The sequence below is a fragment of the Manis pentadactyla genome, chromosome 8, assembly GCF_030020395.1.
Source record: "Manis pentadactyla isolate mManPen7 chromosome 8, mManPen7.hap1, whole genome shotgun sequence".
NCBI classification, from domain to species: Eukaryota; Metazoa; Chordata; class Mammalia; order Pholidota; family Manidae; genus Manis; species Manis pentadactyla.
Genome location: NC_080026.1, coordinates 9466675 through 9488429, shown reverse-complemented (window position 1 = coordinate 9488429; position 21755 = coordinate 9466675). Strand labels below are relative to the sequence as shown.

The 21755-nt window shown below is 34.4% G+C and overlaps 1 non-coding gene across 1 annotated transcript; it reads left to right on the top strand.

Moving 5' to 3' along the window:
* Positions 1 to 5978: 5978 nt before the first annotated feature.
* On the top strand, positions 5979 to 6085 carry LOC130684676 (U6 spliceosomal RNA). Its single transcript, XR_008999067.1, has one exon. It is a non-coding gene; the product is annotated as a U6 spliceosomal RNA (small nuclear RNA).
* The last annotated feature ends 15670 nt before the right edge of the window (positions 6086 to 21755 follow it).

Sequence of the window (21755 nt, the reverse complement as noted above, 5' to 3'; positions counted from 1 at the left end):
ATTTGAACAGAAACACAAATGCACTCTTATGTGTGAGGAGCTCTGTAGATTCACTCTCCAGTGAAAAAAGCACAACTTGGAAAATTATTTAAAGAAACAATCATTTAAAATCTCTGGAAATTGTCCTAGGGCATATGGCAAATGAAGAAATGTTTATTCAAGGAAGTTTACAAAAACTCGGTAAGAACAGCAAGAGACTGTGGTATTTGAACCATGACTCATTTCCTCCCTCCACTCCCAGCCCAGCGTGGCAGAAACTCCACTCTAGGAATACCGAGTGATGAATGCAAGGATGCTCTCCCCACAGGTCCAAGTCAAGGACTATTGCATCACACCAGGAAATACAGGCCACCAGCATTTCTCATCCACCCTAAGCTACATGGTGCAGAGGCTAAATTCAAGACGAGTGCAGACAAGAGGACAGGAGTTCCCTTTTTCCATCCAGGCTACACTTGTAGAATAATAGCTTGCCTCAGGCAGGAGAGGCTGAGAACACTGGAACCTGATCACCATCATCCAAGCTTACTCACAGGATGAAGAATCTACCCCGGGAGAAGCAAACCAAGAAAACTAGAGGCTACTGCCGCACCAGGCATGTTGGTCCTAAAGCAGGCATGTCATACCAAAGAAGCCTGCCCGTCCTCTGTTCCTGTCCCCTGATACTAACAATCATTCTAAGATTTGGCCCAGGACAAGACAAGCCATTAAACAGAAGACTCCAAAGCTCTCTCCTAAAGAACTGGCCTCATTTGTAAAAGAGTGTGGGGAAATTCAAAATTCTCAAAAACAATAGATATACTGGTGGTAAGCAATTAAGAGGCGGCTGGTGGCTTTGGGAGAGCAACAAGCTCATTAACTTACCAGAGAGAACCAAGGAAAGAGGCAGCTAAGAAGAGACCTCCTGCAGCCAGAAAAGACCTCAAAGACTAGCTTCAAAAACAAATCCTGAAAAGGTTAGGTTAGGATCAGATCAAGGAGCAATTGACGTCCTAGGACAAAGCTGAAAACAATAGAGAAATCAGCTACAATTAGTGGGGCTTAACAGCTGGGTGTAATACCAACAAAGGCAACAGTTCAGCTGAGTGGTTACAGAAAGAAGCTGTTGAAGAGGGACCTGCCAAAACCGCTGTCATCCCAGGGTGAATGTGCATGTGCCTAAGGAGTGACATTAGAGGCTTTATAATGTCAAGGAAGTAGACAGCACTAAAGTCTTTTGGCCCAATGCAAAAGAATAACTCTGGACTCCTACTTCACATTGTGTTAAAAAAAAACTCAAAATAGATCATGGACATAAATGTAAAACTATAAAATATTTAGTAGCAAGCATAGACCTAAATTATCATGACCTTAGGATAGGCAATGGTTTCTTAAGTATGACATCCAAAAGTCAAGCAACCAAATAAAAAAGAGATAAATTGAAATTCATCACAATTTAAAACTTTTTTTGCTTCAATGAACACCATTAAGAAAGTAAAAAAACAACACACAGAATAAGAGAAAATATTTGCAAATGATATATCTAAGGGTGTTATATATAAAATAAAACAAGAACTTTTGCAGCTCAATAACAAAGAGGCAAATAACCCAATGTTAAAAATGCACAAAGGATCTGAAAAGACATTTATCCAATGAAGATATGTAAATGATCATAAGCACATGAAAAGATGCTTAACATCATTTTCCACCTGAGAGATGTAAATCAAAATAATGGAATGTTATTCGACAATCAGAAGAATCAATTACTGATACGTACTATGACATAGATGATCCTTAAAATCATTATGCTAAGTGAAAGAAGCCAGTTACAAAAGACCACATGTTATATGAATTCACTTATCTGAAATGTCCAGAATAGGCAAATGTATAGAGACAAAAAGTAGATTAGGAGATGTCTAAGGCTGGGAGGTTCAGAAGAAATGGGGAGATGCGTGACTGATAGATGGGATAGCATTTCTTTTTGGCATGATGATAATGTACTAAAATTGATGGTATAGATGGTTTCGTAATTCTAGGGAAATACCAAAAAAACATTGAATTGTACATGTTAAATGGGTTAATTATATGATATCTGAATTACATTTCAATAAATCTGGTACCCCACCAAAAATGGTTTCCACAGATATTTTGCCAGACACAGGAATAGGAAGTAAACAGAAGGAAAAATGTTCAGTATGATTTGTCAGTTGAAAAATGCAAACTAAAACCCCAATGAAGTACCTATTAGAATGGTAGACAAACAAAAACAATACTGAATCTTGGCAAGGATATAAAAAAACAGGAACTTTCATACATTGCTGGTAGGAATGCAACATGTTTTAGCCACTTTAGAAGATAGTTTAGCAATTTTTTATAAAGTTTAAGATGCACTTACCATATGGTCAGACTCCTTACTACCCACACTCCTAGATATTTGCCCAAGTAAATGGAAAGCTTAGATTCACACAAAAATCTGTATGTGAATGTTTACAGCAGCTTTATTCTTAATCACCAAAAACTTAATATTATGGTCTGAATGTTTGTATCCCCAAACCCCCCAAAATTCATATTTTGAAATCCTTATGCCTACTGTGATAGTCTTGGAGGTGATTAGGTCATGAGAGTAGAGCTCTTATAAATAGGATTGGTGCCTTTATAAAAATAGCCCCAGAGAGATCATGCACCCCTTCTACTATGTGAGGAAGACAATGAGAAATCTGTGACCTGAAGGCCCTCATCTAATTATACAGGCTCCCTGATCACAGACTTCCAGCCTCCAGAACTGTGACAAATAATTTTTTATTGTTTACAAGCCACCAAATCTGTGATATTTTGTTATTGCAGCCTAAACCAAGTCACTGGACATAACAAAAATGTCCTTCAATCAGTGACTGTATAAACAAGCTAGGATATATCCATACAGCATACCACTATTCAGCAATAAATAAAAAAAGGAACAAGTTTCTGATTCCTGCAAAAACATAAATGAATCTTCAACACATTATTCTAAATGAAGCCAAGTCCAAAGTTTACATATTATATAATTTCATTTACATGATAATATAAAAAAGATAAAATTATGGAGATGGAAAAAAAAAACAGCAGTTGCCAAGAGCAAAGGGTTGGGATAGATGTTGAACACAAAGGGGCCTTACATAGGAATTTTTAGTGTGATTGACTTTTTCTGTTTGCTTCTGCATAAGAGAACACGTGACTATGCATTTGTCAAAAGCCACAGAGCTGTGATCTTTATGTAAATTTCAATAAAACCAACCAGGAATTTGGGTGGATCCCAGGATGGAATAAAATCTGTACCAAATGAAACTAACTATATTACAATTTATGAAATAACCTCAGTGGAGAAGGTAGAGAAAAAGGGATATTACTTAAGTAACTTTTGGGAAATGGTATTTGACTAGAAACTCTAAGTATGAAGACAAAAAGAACTTCATATAAACATTGTACTCTAATTATTAAATCTGATCCTTACAGAGGTGTGAGTTAACAATTCTGAAACCAATTTACATATGTTCTAAGTTTTAACAAATAAGTAAATAAATTATAGATAATATGAGCCAAGTTCTCACTATCAGAGAAAGACATTATAAATAAACCAGGAGGTAATGTGAGATTGAAGCCTGTGATTCTAGATTAGAGTCAGTATAAACTCATGTTCATTTAAAAATAGAGATAGACACATAATGCATATAAATATGTGTGTACACATAAGTGTATATTTTTCCTACTCTGTATACTAAGAGGTGCAGAAGCAGTAACATCCAGTAGCACTGAGCACCCAGATTTTGGTTTCTAAATCCTATTCTCCAATAAAAGGTAACTAGAGTTTCTGAGAGAAATGGCTGATTATAAAATGGTGGAAATTAAAATAAAGAAGATACCACTTCTGTGGCAAGTGTCAGAAAGAAAGGAAGTGCTTTTCAAAAACAATTATATTTAGCTACATCAAACTTAAAGTATGCATTTCTAATCCACATTCTTCTCCACCTGCCCCTGCCCAACTCATATGTTGAGGTTCAGTATTAGACCTCCAACCAAAAGAGTGACTGTATTATCCCTTACCAGAAGAGCCATCATTGAATATGCATCACATTTTTCTTCCTTATAGATTTGCCAGCTTTAAATCAGTCTCAGCTTTCGAAGCTACATGAAATCTCAGTTCCCAATGCGATATCACCATGCATGTATAAATGGATCTTAAACCAAATCTATATAATATTCTGAGACATTATTTCCCCAGAAATTTAATGATATATAATATATATATATATATATATATATATATCAGTTCTCTTTAGTTAAATACATGAATTCCATGTTTTCCTAAAGCTAAAAGAGAACTTTGCTGGTGAAGCAAGAGTATTGCTTTGTTTTCCTGGCAGTTGTATCTAAGATGTGCTCGATTAACTATCTTCTGTATTTATTTCATTAAATCTGTCTCAGTTCATACAGTCGTAATGCTGATACAAATTCTAAGTCTTGGTTCTAGTGCCAGTTAAGCCAAGAGCTAGCTGTGCTCCCTTATAATAAGCCATTAATTCTGCTGAGATTCAGAGGTCTCCCCTGTAAAATTAGGGAATCAGAATATATTTTTAATGTCCCTAAGACCTAGAAGGGTATGTGTCTTTATTACTTTTTGTGACTTAGATAATTTAGTTAGGTCTTTGAATAAGTGTAAATTTGCCTTCTACTTTGGGTCTATAATTATAATACCGGCTATGACTTGTCAATTTTCCCCACTCTTTAATTAATGAAGAATAGATACAGTTCTTTATCTCAAAGTTTACCAAAAGGCATCTGAAGCATATTCATTAGTATATCCACTAAACCATTAGAAGATTAGTCTCTTCAAGTGTCTTATCCAAAGTGTTGTGATCTATTTGTTTCTATCATAGTAATTTCCATTTACAACTTTCATATTTAGTGTGATATTATCTATCAACCAAATATGGTCTAATAAAAAAATTAATGTACTCAAAATATAGGATGAGAGCGGGATAGGATATTATGGACTTTGGATCAGAAAGACCTGCATGGATATATAATTAATCTTCAACCCTATAGTTTTTATTGAAATTTAATTATGCTACTTAGTCTTTCTGGACCTAAAACTCATAATCACTAAAAATTTTAATAATAATCTCTTCTTTAAAAGAGTGCTGGAAGTATTAAATGAGATGAAATTTGTCAAGTGTATAGTATCTTGAAAACAGTGTTTTTCTGATGATTAATAAGAGTTCTTTTTAATCAATTTTCTAAATTCTATGAGGTGACTTTTTGATTCATGGTCTTCCATATAAATCATATAGAAAACCCACTAATACCAATGAAATATGAGAGATGTCATCTTTAATACTACTTTATAGTCACACTGTATGACTCACTAGTCTTCCTGAGTATGTGCTGGCCTTCTAGACTGAAAAAGTAGCTTGTTCAAGAATCAAAATTTGCCCTCCCATGGACCAAATTACATGAATCAGCTGTTTTGAAACATTGGAAAAGAGATGATTTAGTACTGTGATACCTGAAAAGGGGAAACAAATGAGGGTATCTCTACAACTGTCCCAACATTCTGCCTAAGATATGGTGCAGGGAGGTGAAACCTAAGCAGAACATAACAATCTCATCAAATTAAGAAGACAGATTAGTGTTTGGAGACTAAAGTACAATTCTCAAGACAAAGGTCTTGAGACCTTGGAGAAGGAGCTACTTAGAGGAAGAGTCCCAGAACTCTGTATAGGGCTCCTCATAAGTCTTTGAATACTAAGTTGCACATGCATAAGATTAAAATCCAACAGGCCTTACAAAGAAGATCTACTCAGGAAACTTGGAGCTACAAGCTGAACAATTCCCAGAGCTCACACAAGGTTGAAAGACTTTCAAATTTCAGCCAGGTAAAGTGGAAAGACCTTTTTAAACCAGTCAGGATATGTACTGGAAACTTCAGGAGAGTTGCACCATAGCAGTAGAATTAAAATAGCCCTGTGCTTGCTTCGGCAGCACATATACTAAAATTGGAACGATACAGAGAAGATTAGCATGGCCCCTGCGCAAGGATGACACGCAAATTCGTGAAGCGTTCCATATTTTTAATATGCAAAGAAATAAAAAGCTAACCATTTCAAACAATAAGGCTTCTCTCTCACTTACCAACTTCACATTTCCCTGTATGGCCCCGGAAGATGACTGGTTAGCCAGAGACGGGTAAGATTCCTCAAGGGAGGAACAACCTAAGACAGGCACAGTCGCAGGGGGGCCATCAGGTGAGAAATTGGGGATCAACAGAGGTGAGGCTTAGAACCTCACCCCCCCCGTTCTGAGAGAAATCTTCTGCATACGTGGATGTTTTATTGCCCTTGTCTAGCTTGGATTAACACATAGTCTACAGGCACACACCTGATCATCTACATGTGCTCTCTTACAACACTAAACTCTGTTTTCTACCTTTATCTTGTATCTACCTACCACTTCAGCATTTTATTAAAAATAATAATAATAAAGAGAGAAATGTGGTATCCACATATAAATCAAGTATAAAAACCAAATGAGTATTCATATTTGAACTGACTGTTTAGAGTTCATAATGCATGAGCAAAACCGAAAGTTTCTGTGATGACTGCCCTTGTACTGTTCACCATGTAACTTATTCATTATGTAAGAATTTGTTCTACATGTAAAAACTTGTTTGTTATGCCTCAGAAGATTGGAGACTGACAGAAATTAGGCTTGGGGTGGAATAATGATTGTGCATTGAGCATTGACTCCCCTATACAGAATTTTATTGTCGTTAACAACCATTTGATCAATAAATATGAGAGATGCCCTCACAAAAAAAAAAAAAAAAAAAAAAGAAGGACAGACTTCCAATGGTAAAATAAATTAGTAACCGGGATGTAATGTATAGCATAAGGAATATAGTCAAGATATTGTAACAGCCTGGTAGGGTGATAGGTGGAACCTAGAATTATGTATATAAATGTTCTACCACTGTGTTGTACACTTGAAACTCATGTAATGTAATACTGTGTGTCAACTACCCTTCAATAAAAAATAATTATTTAAAAAAAAAAAAAAAAAAAAAGAATTAAAATAGCCCTAGAGTAAAGACTAGTCTAGACATCTTCTAAAGAAACTTAGAAATAAGACTCAAAAGAATCAAGCTAACTTGAAGTAGTACTATAACTACCTGCCAAAATGAAAGTAAATACACATTAAAGTATTTCAACAAGGTAACTCGCAATGCTCAAATTAAAAATACATACATATGCAAAAAAATGGTAAAATAGTCAACCAAAATTGTGGGTGGAATTAGTTAAAGAAGAGTCATAAAGATCCTAAATAATTTTAAAGGAAATCATGACCATTGTGAGTAGAGATATGAAAGATATAAAAAAGCAAATGGGATTTCTAGAGCTTAAAAGTAAATACACAAAATTTTTCAATTCCCTGCATGGAATGAACAGCAGATTAGAAACTGCAAATAAATAGACCTAGAAACTGGAAGACATGACAATAGAAATCAACTAGGTTGATGCACAGGAAGGAAATACAAAAGACCAAAATATGTGAATTGAGTAATAGTGAGTTATGAGACAAAAATCAAATGTGTTATCATATGTAGAGAGTTACAGAAAGAGGGTAGTAGGAAAATATTCAAAGTAATAACAACAAACATGTTTCAAGTTTGATAAGAATAATAAACCTATTGATCTAAGAGGTTTAATCAACCCAAAGAAAGAAAAACACAAAGAAAACTAAAATTAAAAAAAAAAAACACCTATGTTATAATAAATTGCTGACAAGCAGGTATAAAGCAAAAAACCATGAAAGCATCCAGAGAAAAACAGACACATTATATACAGGACAATAAATACTTATAACTGGATTATGTCCTGAAACAATGCAAACTAGATGGCATTTTAGAATGGCATTTTAAAGCCCTGAAAGAAAGTAAGTCAACAAAATACATAGTGCCATTTATATGAAACTCTTGATAAAACAAATCCAATGAATATTGATAGAAAAAAGGTGGTCATCTGGGACTTGGTGGGAGATAATTTAGACTGGAAAGGAATGCAGGGGAGCTGTTTGGAGTAATGTAAATGTTATATATATTGATCTTGGTGCACACATTTGTCAAAATATAACAAACTATAATTGAAATAGCGCATTTTATTAGGTAGCTAGATATCAATAAGGTTGATTTAAAAACAAGAACTAAGTTCAAAAAACATGGAAATACTTAGGGAAATACCTCACTATATATAAAAAATGTGCTCATAAAAAGTTGTATATAAAACAAATTATATAATATTCTAAATGGGCAAATAACCATTAATTATGGTTAATAATTGACTAAATAAATGATTAAATAACCATTTCATAAAACAAAGATGTATTTTTAAAGTTATATAGTGCTATCTATAAAATTAACACAGGAGTAGTCCAGAAAAGCAGAGTAAGGAACTCAACACATCTTTCCCAACAGAACAACAGTTTAATTGATAGAAAAAAATGTAAACAATCATTTAAAGTCTCTGAAAATTGTCCAAGGGGCATACAGTGTTGTAGAAACATTCATTTGAATCTCAGTAAGAACATCTAGAGTCTATGGCATTTCAACCATGACCTATTTGCTTACTCGCACAACTCCATATATGGAAGCTCTTCCCAGGGCACTACTCTCTGGGCAGGTTTTTCCAAAACAGGAGCTCACTGTGTCCAAAATTCCCACTCTAGGGTTACAGTTTTACACCAGAATGGGATGGCTACCTGCGTTTCTCATAACTTTCAGCCCTGTGCTGCAGAAGCTCTATTCCAGGCAGATGTAGCTGAAAGGACCCCTCCTCCATCCAAACCTCATTTGTAGGGTCGAAGCTCGATCCCAGGCGCAGCAGTTGGAAAATACTGGGACTGGATCACCTCCACTGAGCTCACTCACAGAGCAGAGGTTCCAAGCTGGGAATGGCAAGTCAAGAAGACCAAGAGCTGCAATGCTTCCTCAGTGCACACTTAGAGCTGGGTGTCACTTTAGAGGAAATGAGTCCCCACACCCAGTTCTCATGCAGTAGTATAGGATTTCTGCTCAGGAGTCAAGCAGGCCCTAAGAATAAAGAGTTCTGTAGTTCTGTACAAAGACGCTGACATTATAAAGAACACAGACTGGAAAACTCTATGGCTACAGGTATTGTTGGAAACTTTGGAGATCTTGGTGGAGAACAATTAAGAGCAGACTGGCAGCTCCTTGATACAAGCAGAAAGGCGAAACAGCCAGAGGTTAACAGGGAAAACTATGGAAATAGAGAGCCAAGAAGAATCCTCTTGAGATCAAAGTCAGATCTGAGGGGTTGGGGAGGCCATGCCCAGGCACTCAACTCACTCACAGAGCAGAGGTTCCAAGCTGGGAGTGGCAGGCCAGGAAGGCCAAGAGCTGCCCTCAGAAGCAGAATGTGGGCAGACCTGGAAGTATTTCCCAAGCTGTGTGTGCATGCAGGTACACACCCACACAAACACACACACACATGACAGAAGGATCATTGGCACAAAAGGGCTTAAAAACAACCTCTGACCAACACTGAACAATAATCTACTTTACCCAGTGTGATTCCTAGAGAGTTAGTCTTAAAAATAAAATTACACTTACCCTATTATTAAAAGACTGTACATGCCACAGGCTATACACTTCCAGGAGAAATCAGGAGGGACTCTCCATGCTACCAGTTCCAAGAGGAACTTGGGCCTTAAGAGCCTAAACTCCTTAAACTGTGATAGCAGCCTCCCAGCCACATACACATTGAATAGTAATGGATAAAAATCTAACTTACAAGCAGGGATTAAGCACAATAAATAATTTACTGCAACCCAAGGAACACCCCCAGTTAGCCAGGATAAAAAAAAAAGTAAGGGAAAAATCTAAGCAGGCATTGTATGCTACGAGAAAATAAAAATAAGGGACATCGGAGGCTGCACATGGCGTGGAAAATAGACTTTGTAAAACTATAGCAACCAAGTAACTAAACAAATGAACAAATGACCAACCAAAGAGTAATAATAACAGCCCCTGGGTGGGGAAATCAATATCCAGAGTTGCTAAAAGATATTACCTAAAATGAACAGTTTTCAACACAACAAAAAAATCTGTAAGACATGCAAAGAACAGGAAAGTAATATATACACAGAGCAATAGAAATTGCCTTTGAAGAAACCCAGATGATGGACATAGTCAGTGAAAACTTCAAAGCAGCTATTACAAATATGTTCAAAGAACTAAAGGAAACCAACCTAAGAGAGGTAATAGAAAGCATAACAACAATGTTGCAGCAAATAGAATGTCAATAAAGAAATAATTTTATTAAAATATCTGATTAGAAATCCTGGAGTTGCACAGTATAATAAACAAAATTTTGAATTTACTACACGACTCACTGGAAGATCTGAGTGAGCAACAGAAATAAATTACAAACTTGGAGATGGATCAATAGATATTATATAACCTAAAGGAGAGTAAAATAATAAATAACAATAAAGAGAATCTCAGAAGAATATGCAACGCCATTACTGTGTAAATAAACATGTCGTGGAAAACCAGAAAGAAAGGAGAGAGGGGGAAGAAAAATATTTGAAAAAATGAAGTCTGAAAACGTCCCAAATTTAATGAAATACTTATCTACACATCCACTAAACTCAACAAATTCCAAGCAGAATAAACATTTAGAGATACACTTGCAGACATACCATAGTAAAACTGGTGAAAGAAAATGAAATAAGCAAGAGAAAGATGATCCATTAAATACAAGGGAATTCCAATAAGATAAAGAGCTAACTTCTAATCAGAAACAATGGAAGACACAAAGTAATGGTATGACATATTCAAAGTGCTTAAAGTAAATAGTTGTCAAATAAAAGTCACATATACAACAGAATTATCTTTTTAAAATGAAAGTGAAATAAAGATATTCCCAGATAAAAATTTTATGTTAATCAATAGCAAATCTGCCTTACAAGAAATACTGAAGGAAGTTTTTCTAGCTGAAAACAAGTGGTACTAGATGACATAATTTCATATCTAATGAGATTTAATTACTTAATCTCAAAACTAATAAAGGCATTGAGCAAAGGGGTTGAGATTTAATATCCTCATAGGAAGGTAAGACAGGATAATAGAAAGGAGGGCAAAGTAATTTAGATTTCTGTAAAAATTCAGGATCCCTAAAGAAGAACTAGAAGGAAAATTCAATTCACTGAATAAGAAAAATCATGTTTTTACGCACTTCTAGAGGGAAGCTATTCCTGAAGATATCCAGCCCAGTAGGTTAAACACTTCCACTCTAAGGATTTGATTTTTTCTCTTTTTGTTTCTGTATATTTTGAGGATTTATTCCTAGCATATTTATATAAAAATTGTATATCATAATGTTACATTGATCCTTTTATCAGTATGAAGTGATTCTGTTTATCCCTAGTAATATTTCCTATCCTAAAGTTTACATTGTCTAATATTAATATACATACACCAGCATCTTAGATTAGTGTTTACTTAGTATCTCTTTTCCATACTTTATTTTCTACGTTTCTTTATCCTTCGATTTTGATTTTTGTGTTTTTTAAGCAACATGCATTTGGTGTATTGTTCATGCACCATTTCAATTAAAATATCTAGCAAATAACTGTGTGTAAAAATACATTACCATCTTAAAAACCAAGCCACAGGCTGGGAGACAGTATTGAAATACACACAATAAGCAATATGTAAAGAAGTCCTACCAAAAAAAAAAAAAAAACCGAACACACTAATGGGAAATGAATAAAGTACATGAACAGGCTATATACTGAAGCCATAACTCAAATAGCGAAAAAGCAAAAGTTGAGTAGCTTCAATTAGCAATCAGGGAAATGCACATTCAAACACCATTGCACAACTGTCAGATTGGTATTTATTTTTTTTAAATCTGTTAATACCAAGGGACTTCTGAGGACGTAAAGAAGCAGGAAGATGTATACAGTGCTAATAGAGCACAATTACTTTGGAAAGCAGTGTGAAAACACCAAATAATCTGTAGGTGCACATTCCTTAGGAAAATAATTCTGCCCACTATTACCCATTCTAGAGACCCCCTAAAGCATTCATCAGAGAGCATGGGGCAGAATTTTCCCTACTTCATCTACAATACTATGAAATTTGGAACAAAATAATTGTCTATCAATATGGAAGTGGGTAAACAGTGGGTAAATAAATGGAATACAGTAGTTGAAAATTTGAAAACTTCATTGAAGCACAACAATGCATCAACATGGATAAATCTCAAAATACAATGTTATAAAAGAGAGAAAAATGAGTTCCAAAAGCACTAAAGTCACATAGTACTATTTATGTACATTTTTAAAACACCCCCCAAAATTATTTATATTCTTTGAAAATACATATAAGTATAGCAAATCAAAGGCAATTCTTAGATTTAAATGAGGTATCCATGGAAGTAAGAGCTATTATTTGGTTTACTTTTTGAATGTTCTAAATATTTCATATCAATATTAAAAAAATACTCCTTAGCATTGTGCATTTTCAGAATATGGTACTTATATAAAATAGAATATTTTTTCAGTGAATATGGCAGAGGTAATACTAGATACAAAAGTAAATTTCAAATCTGATCTGAAAAATCTATGCAATATAAATAGATCCTATTTCTCAATTTTATTTCCATCCCACTACTGTTTCAGAGACAGCTTCCATTAATGTGTAATTATGCAAATGTGTAGATATTTAAACAAATAAAACCAAAAAGTCTCAACATAAAAGAAGTTAAGGCATGCAGGCACTAAAATTAAAAACACTGCTTTTGTTAAGCAAAAAATTTATCTTAAAGATTTTTAGTCACTGACACAATTTGGAAAATGACATTGTTGAATAGAACTCTGTTTTAGGAAAACAGGAAGATTAAGATGTGCAGAAAGAAAATTGTCTGTAAATTAAATTCAAGTGGACGTCATCTCATGGTTCTTAGCAAAAACATCGAGTAACATAACCATACTTCCAACTGCAGTTTCTGAAAGCTAAAGACTGTCCTGCAAACTGTTAATTTTGTAGGCTCTCAATCCTATAACTAAATTCACTGTAATTACAAACATTTCTTCTTTCTCGTACAATGTTTCTCTCAATTCCTTTGCTTACAAGTCACTTAAATGTCACAGAATTTTCTAAGAATGCCTTAAGAATCTTTCCTGTGAGTTTCTAAAAAATATTATCTTCCTAATCAAAGCATTTTCCACATAATAGTTCCCTGTTTACTTGGAACTTAATTCACCTTAATCTCAGGTCAGACTCATATTGGTCACCCTTTTATGCAGGTGCCTAGTACACCACCAGTCATTGAATGTGTGCTCAAGTATTCATTGGTTCATACTTTCATCCATTCATCCATTCCTTTATTCTCATTAATCCATATTCTCTATGTGCTTTACTTTAGTGCTTTCCTGTCCAGGAGGGAAATCAGTACATTGTGAATATGCAGAAATGAAAACAGTAAAATGAATAGATGAATGAATGAATGAATGAATGACCAGTTGATTTATGGTCCATGTTGTCCTCTTCCTTCATATTTGCTCCCTGGTCATTTCTTAGCATCCAGTTGGAGTAGATAAGGAATGGGTTTCAGAAACCAAAGTAATATTATTGTAGTACATGTCTAAAAACTTCCAGAAGTATCTGCTTCAGCATGCACTCAGACACACACCCAAGGAAAAATAAAGTTGCTTCTATATCTATAATATCTATAAACCTGAATGAAATTCATCTCTGGAATAGTCAGATTATTGATGAAATAAGGTTTTTATTTGATTGGGTTACCTGGAATTGAATTGCAACTATTTTTTATTTCGAGTATGATGGCAGAGACTTGTACTTACTATCTATGCATGTTTTCAGCAGGGCATTTTCAGAAGTTGCTGAGAGAGCAGAAACCACAGGAGTTTCTGCAGAGTAATCAGGCAGAGGCCAGAGCAGTGTGTTCTTTGGGAGGCATCAGGAGACATTGCCTTGAACAGCCAGTGCACACTTTCATATACTCGGGAGCATGAACTGCTGTAAAACTTTGTCAGGCAAGTACTCTCGAGTCTCACGGCACTTGGCCAAATGCAGCAGGATTCTGAATCAGCAACAGTGTGTGAAAAATAGACTTTTTTCTGATTTGGATCCAGTGTCAGAGTCTGGGTAGTCCTCTAGGATACGGCCAGCAATTTCCGTGGCATATGTCTAAGCTAATTCTGATCTTTCAAATACCAGTTAAAGTTATGGGGCAGTATCAGTAGAAATCTAACCTCTCAAGGACACATGCATAGGAAAGCAGATGGCTTGCAACAGACTGTTTAATCCCAAATCAAATAACAGAATCAGCACTTCAGGATGACTGCTTATATAGACACTTTTGTCAGATAATGTGGCTGAGAGCTCCTCTTCCCACACAATAAAGAGTTTGTGATACACTGATTGATCAGTGGAAAATTCATTAAGCTTATGCTGCAAACAGTGAGCTGTAGAGTGCATAATAAACACTGTCCCAGACTGACATGAATTCACATTAAAAGATAACAAGACATTAAGCTTTTGGTATCTAAAGCCTTTTTTGTTGTTGATTGTTTTCATCTCTTCATATGGACCACAGAAAGGTGCAAGGAAGCTTGATGAAGCCTGAAGAAGAGAAATATCCTTTCTTGATTTAACGTAATTGAGGGAGATTTCCATGAAGACAGCAATGAAAATGCTTCCAAATTAGCCACTCCTGGCATAAATCATCTGTGTAAATCTTCCCACCAGGGGAAGTAAGCCACTGAGAGTGCTTCTCCTTGTACACAAAGCTTTCTTTTAGTTTCTAGCATGGTGGGTGTGCTTTGCTAGAATCTCTACCTTTTTTCAAATTAAGGCAATCCCATACTTGTTCTCCTTTATTAAGGGGAAGCTCTGAAATATAAAGAATAGAGGTGATAGCATAAAATGGATTTTCCCAAATGTGCTTTTCATATTATACTAAGAAGAAATTTAGTGTAGAAGTGATTCTGTTGTCAAGTAAATTGAAGAAACGTTGCCTTAAAAATGCTAAAGATTCATGATCCCATAGGACTTCTCATAACTTTGAGTGCACTGGTATGAATTTGACTCTTTAAGAGAAAATTTTGTATGCAGCATTTCCCAAGATATTTGAGCACAGAAGTGTGTGTGTGTGTGTGTGTGTGTGTGTGTGTGTGTGTGTGTGTGTGTGTGTGTGTGTGATCACTCAAAAGACTAAAGGTTCCATGGGATGTACTTTTCAAAATCGTTGATGATCGTTTGTCCCTTTAACAGATGGTAGCTTCCACTTTTCAATATGTTCATTTTGAAGTTAAGCCATTCTCTCTCCTCTGGATTAGACGTGCCGATAGATACGTGGACTTCATAGCAAGCTAGTAGTTGAGATGGAAGAAGAAAGCTATGGAGGCAAGAATGTGGAAGGTTGCGATAGTTGGAGCAGAAATAAAAGAAAATGAAAGAAAGTAGATTGGAGTCTTGGTGGTGGAAACCAAAAAAGAAGAAACTGGCTTTTGAAACATCATAGAAGAAAGAAATGGCAGGACATAGAAAGGTCCTACATGCAAGACAGAAAGAAAGATAATCAAAGATGGAGTGAGGGCTGTAACCCTGGGTGAGAGGACAGCTGTCGTGCTGCTAGCAATAATGGAAAGGCGAAGAGGGAAAATGATAAGCCTGGGCTATTATTATGGCATTTTTTAACTGAAGGGACACAATGAAGGGTTTTTTTATATGTGAAGGAAAAAAATTCCAAATCAAATAAAAATTTATAAATTAAACATTTCTCAAGCAGGTGTCAAAAAAATAAATCCCTAAACAGGCCTTTATATTTAGTCCCTACATGTATAGCTAATTGATTTGGTTGTGGGGAAATGGGTTTCTGTTTTCTCCTTCAGCACTATTCATTGGCATTTCAATTCTCATAATAACATAAAGACAAGCACACATTATGTATACTATGTATTAGAAGTATACATCTTTACAATTACATATGCAAGTGTATACCTTTTATATGCAAAAAAATTAATTTGGCCCATGAATGTAAATTGTCCTGGCTGAGAAACCAAAGGTAGTTTTAGCGGGGAAAAAAAATCTGAAAGTTTAACACTGTCAAAGAGTTCTAATTCGATTTGCTAGTCTAATACAAATGAGAATGACATAAAGTCTTTATTTACTTGAAGAGCCCATAAGGTTTTTCAGCACTGTTGAAATGCTGTCCTCCATTCAAGTACTTTTCATACATCAGAGAAGTGGCAAATTTAACAAAGCCTGCACTAATGTTTTGAATTTCTCTTCTAAGTGAAATGCTTCAGAAAGTAAACATGAGTATTCAGTAATGCCACAACCAGAGACAATGAGAAAGGCTTCTGTTTCATGGGAGATTGACAAGTAAATCATTTTAAAAGCAGCAGTGTCATTGAACACTTAAAGGCTAAATCAGTCATAAAATAGAGACTGCTTAAGCACCTTTGTTTATTTTCTGTGATAATACAAAAAAGTGTTGGCATGTGTATGCTTTGTAAACTGTAGATATTTTGTGTATATAATTTAATACTTGAACATATTACAAAAAGCAAATCTGAAGTATTACTCCTGGAGTAATTTTTAACATTATCCAGAGCCATGAATCCCCCAATACATGAAAGAAAAAAGAAGGCAGAGTAACAAGTTGTTTTTGAAATAATTTCAGAAAACCCTACAAGACCCAAATCAAGAAATTGCATTTAATGGTAAAAATTGTGTCTTTATCATGTCTATAATAATCAAACCTGCACATGTAACTGAAAATTTGGCTGCATACTAGGGAAATTTCACTTTGCTATAGAATAGTAGTTAAGAGCATGGCCCATAATTAAGCAGAAGCTGGTTTAAGTGGCTGCTGTCTGGCATATAAGCTGTGTGAATTTGGGCACATTCTTTTAGCCATGCTGAGCCCTAATTCTCTCAATTCAAAACATAAAAATAAAAAAATAACAGGTGGGAGGAATAATAATGGCATCTTAATGAACATAAATGTTTAACCTAATGCTTGCTATATAGTCAATATTCAATACAGATGAGGTGTTTTTATCTTAATTATTGTTATAAATATTATCAGAGAATATCTTCACTTATATTCGGTCATTTATACTGGGGGTTATAACGCATTGCTACTTTATTATGTTGCCGAAACTGAACCAAATGTCCCTTTGGGTGGTCTCCAGCTGGTTCCAACGTCCCTCTGACATATACCGACACCTTTGACGCTGTTGTTGTTTTAGAGCATTTGCTTACTTTCTTGCACTAAACTATCCTCAAGGCTCAATCTTCATAGATTCTGTCCCAGTCCTAGAATCAGCCATTTCTCCAAAATCCGAGGATTCTTCTCCTGAAGATTTGTATTAGAATGAGATCTGACTGCTAGGTACACGCTGCTACGAAGGAGTGGTTGCCTCTAGTCCATCTCAGTTAACAGAGCAAAGGAATAAATGTGTATATACTAACCCACATACATACATGGGTTATGTGTAACTATCTGTATCTATAGTAATCTAAACATGATTTCATATTGATGTCTCTCAACTGTAATCTGTCACCACATGGATCATTCTAGACTTCTCTCATTGATTATCTGTACTCTCCCATTAAAATTGGCTGCCACCACCTGCTATATTTACTTGATTATGCAATTCCAGTATATATTTATGGTGGTTTCAGGGTTGAACAAATCCCCTTAAGATACAACTTTATCAACCATAGTACAGTGCTTATGTACAGTTTCTTTTACCTTTAGTTTCACAGACTCTATTTCCAAAATTATTTAGGTCATCACCTTCTTCCCACACACACCTCAGTGAGATTGTTGCATACATCTGTAAAATAGTTGAACTGTTTTATCACTTTCTGCATTCCTTCCTGGGACCTCTTGACCTCCTAAATGATTTTTCTTTTAGTTTGTGTGCATTAAGGTCATTTATGTGCTGTGAAGTTCTATGGGTCTGACAAATGCATAGTGTCTTGCATCCACCATTACAGTTCCACACATAATAGTTTCACTATCCTAAAAGTCCCCCTGTGCTTCACAAGCTCAAGTCCTTGCCCCCTGCACCCTGGCAAACAGTTATCTTTTAACCATCTCTATAGTTTTGTCTTTTGCAGAATTTCTTATAATTGGAGTCATATACTATGTAGCCTGTTAAGGCTGTTTTCTTTCCCTTAGCAACATGCATTTAAAATAATCCATGCTCTATGTAACTAGATGACTCATTTCTTTTTATTGCTTTCACTGTATGGATGTATGTACTACAGTATGTTTATCCATCTTCCTATTGAAAGGCATATTGGTGCTTCCAGTTTTGGGTGATTATGAAAAGAACCACTATAAATATTGGTATTCAAGTTTTCACATGGACATAAATTTTCAAGTCAGGTAAACACCTAGGAACACAATTTCTGAATTACATGGCAAAACTGTGTTTAGCTTTGGAAGAAAGTACAAAAACTGTTTCAAAGTGACTGCACTATTTTTCATTCTTAACAGCAATGAATGAGAATTATTGTTGCTCCATGAGCTCAACCAGGAATTGGTTGTTAAGTTTTTGGACTTCAGTTATTCTAATAGGTGTCTAATGGTATCTTATTGTTTTAATTTCTCAAATTCCTAGTGACAATGATGTTAAGCATCTTTTAAATGATTATATTCTGTGTATCTCCTTTTCCTTTATTTTTGGCAGGTTTTTATGAAAATTTTCTTGACTTTTACATTTTTTCTAAGTCCCTATCTATGTAGCTAAGGAAAGAAAAAATATTAGGGAACATTTTGGTTTATTTTACTTTATTTTTTAATAGATTTTACTTTTTAGAGCAAATTTAAGTTCACAGAAAAATTGAATAGAAGGTACAGAGACTATACCTATACTCACTTGGCACATACATGCAAAGCCTCCTAGATTGTCACATCCGCGGGTGAATCTTCATTGACACATCCTATCTTCTTCAGTGAGATTTCTGTTTAGATCTTTTGGGCATTTTTTAATTGTTGTTTTTTTGTTTTGGGGTATTTTTGCTAAGATTTAGAGTTATTTGTCTATTTTGGTAACAATCCTTTGTCATATATATGTTTGCAGATACTTTTTCCCAGACTGTGGTCTTTCTTTTCATTCCTTTAATAATATCTTTTGCAGAGAAGCAGTTTTTAATTTTAATAAAGTACAACTCATCAATTTTCTTTCATGGATCATGCTTTTGGTGTTGCATTAAATTATCAAGGTCATATAGATTTTCTCCTAATATTTTTTATGTAGTTTTGTAATTTACACTTTATTTTCTTATACATTTTGAGTTGGTTTATGTAAAACATCTAAATATGTGTCTGCTAATTTTATTTGTATGTAGACATCTAAGTCTTCTCCCACCATTCATTGAGAAAGACTACCCTTTTTCCATTGAATTACCTTTGCTCCTTTTCAAAGATTAGTTGAGTATAATTGTATAGACCTTCTTGGTTTTTTATTCTATGTTCCATTGATCTACCATACTGTCTTGATTACTGTACCTTTATTGTAAGCCTTGAATTTTGGTAGAAGGACACTCCAAATTTGTTTTTCTTTATCTTCTTTCATATTGTATTGGCTACTCTAGATCTTTTGCCTTTCCATAAAAAATTTTAGAAAGTTTGTCAGTATGTAAAAAATAGCTTGCTGGAATTTTTATTGCAATTGCATGGATTTATAGATCAAATTAAGAAGAATTACATTTTAACAATATTGAGTCTTCTGATTCATAATCACAGACATCTTTCCTTTCATTTAGTTCTTTTGTGATTTCTTTCTTTAGAGTTTTATGATTTGATATATAGATTCTATACATACTATGTGAGATTTATTCTATACTCATTGTTGGGGAGAGGTTGGTAATAATGATCTTTCTAAAATTTCAAATCCCAATAGTTCATTTCTGGAATATTTGGAAGTAATTGATGTTTATATATTTATCTTGTCCCTGTGACCCTGACATGCTGGCATATTCATTCCAGGAGGTGTTTTGGTGTGCCAATTTTTCTGGAATTATTTACATAGACAATCATATCATTTGTAAATAAAGACAGTTTTATTTCTTCATTGGAAATCTATGTACATTTTATTTCCTTTTCTTGTCTTATTGCACTAGCAGGATTCCCAATATGATATTAAATAGGAGAAGATATCCTTGCTTTCCTCCTGATCTTCAGGGGAAAGCATACTGTTTTTCATGATTAAGTATTATGTTAGCAGTGGGCTTATCAAAGACATTTTTAAATCACATTGAGGAAGTTCCCTTCACTTCCCAGTTAGCTAAGAGTTTTCATTACAAATGGGTGATGAATTCTGTCAAATGCTTTTTCTTCATCAATTGATGTGATCGCATGGTTTTTTTCCTTCTTATTGATTTTATAGATTAAACAGACTGACTTTCAAATTCTGGGCATGCCTTGTATATCTGGAATAAATTCTACTTGCTTATGGTGCATATTTTCATTATATAATGTTGGATTTTATTTTCTAGTATTTGGTGAAAATTTTTGTATCTATATTCATGAGATATATTGTTTCTTATAATATCTTTCCTTTCTTATAATATCTTTCTCTAGTTTTGATAGTGCTGGACTAATAGATTAAGTTAGGATGTGTTCCTGCTGCTTCTATTTTATTAGAGGGAATTACAAAGATTTTATGTAATTTCTTCCTTAAACATTTACTAGAAATTCAAGTGAAATGATTTGGGCTTGCCACTTTCTTTTTGGAAATACATAATTAAGTTTTGACTTAATTTCTTTAATAGATATAAATAGGCATATTTAAATCATCTTTTTTTTCCTTGTATGATATTTGATAGTTTATTTCTTAAGCGATTTGTCTATTTCATCTAATATATCAATTTAGAGAGCATAGAATTTGTTCATACTATTCCTTTATTATTCTTTAGTGACCACAAGATCCATAGTGATAGCATTACTTTCATTTATAATATTGGTGAATTTTATCTGCAATAGTCCTCCCTTTATCTGTGGGGAATATATTCCAAGACTCCCAGTGGATTCCTGAAACCACAGATAGTATGAAACCCTATGTATACTATGTTTTTTCCTATATGTTCATACCTATGATAAAGTTTAATTTATAAATTAGGCATAGGAAAGGATTAATAACAATAACTAATAATAAAATAAAACAATTAAAAAATACTATAATAGAAGTTACGTGAGTGTGATCTATCTCTCTTTTTAAAAATTTCTACTCACCCTTCTTCTTGTGAAGATGTGTGAGGATAAAACACCCATCAGATGAGATGAAGTGAGGTGGAAGATACAGGCACATGATATAGCATTAGGCTACAATTTACTTTCTGGCAGTGTGTCAGTAGGAGGATCGTCTGCTTCCAGACTGGTTGAGCAAGGGTAACTAAAACTACAGACAGTGAAACTACAGATAAGGGGCAACTACTATAGTTTCTTCTTTTCTTAGTTAGGTTAACTAAAGATTTGTCAATTTTTTTGATATTTTCAAAGAACCAGCATTTGGTTTTGCTGATTTACTCTATTTGTTTGCTGTTTTCAGTGTCATTGATTGCTGCTCTAATTATATTGGGTTTTTTTTTTTCTTTTTAAAATCTCCTTGACTTAGGCTTCAATTACTCTTCTTTCTCTAAGGTGGAAACTTAGGTTATTGACTTTAGTGTTTTA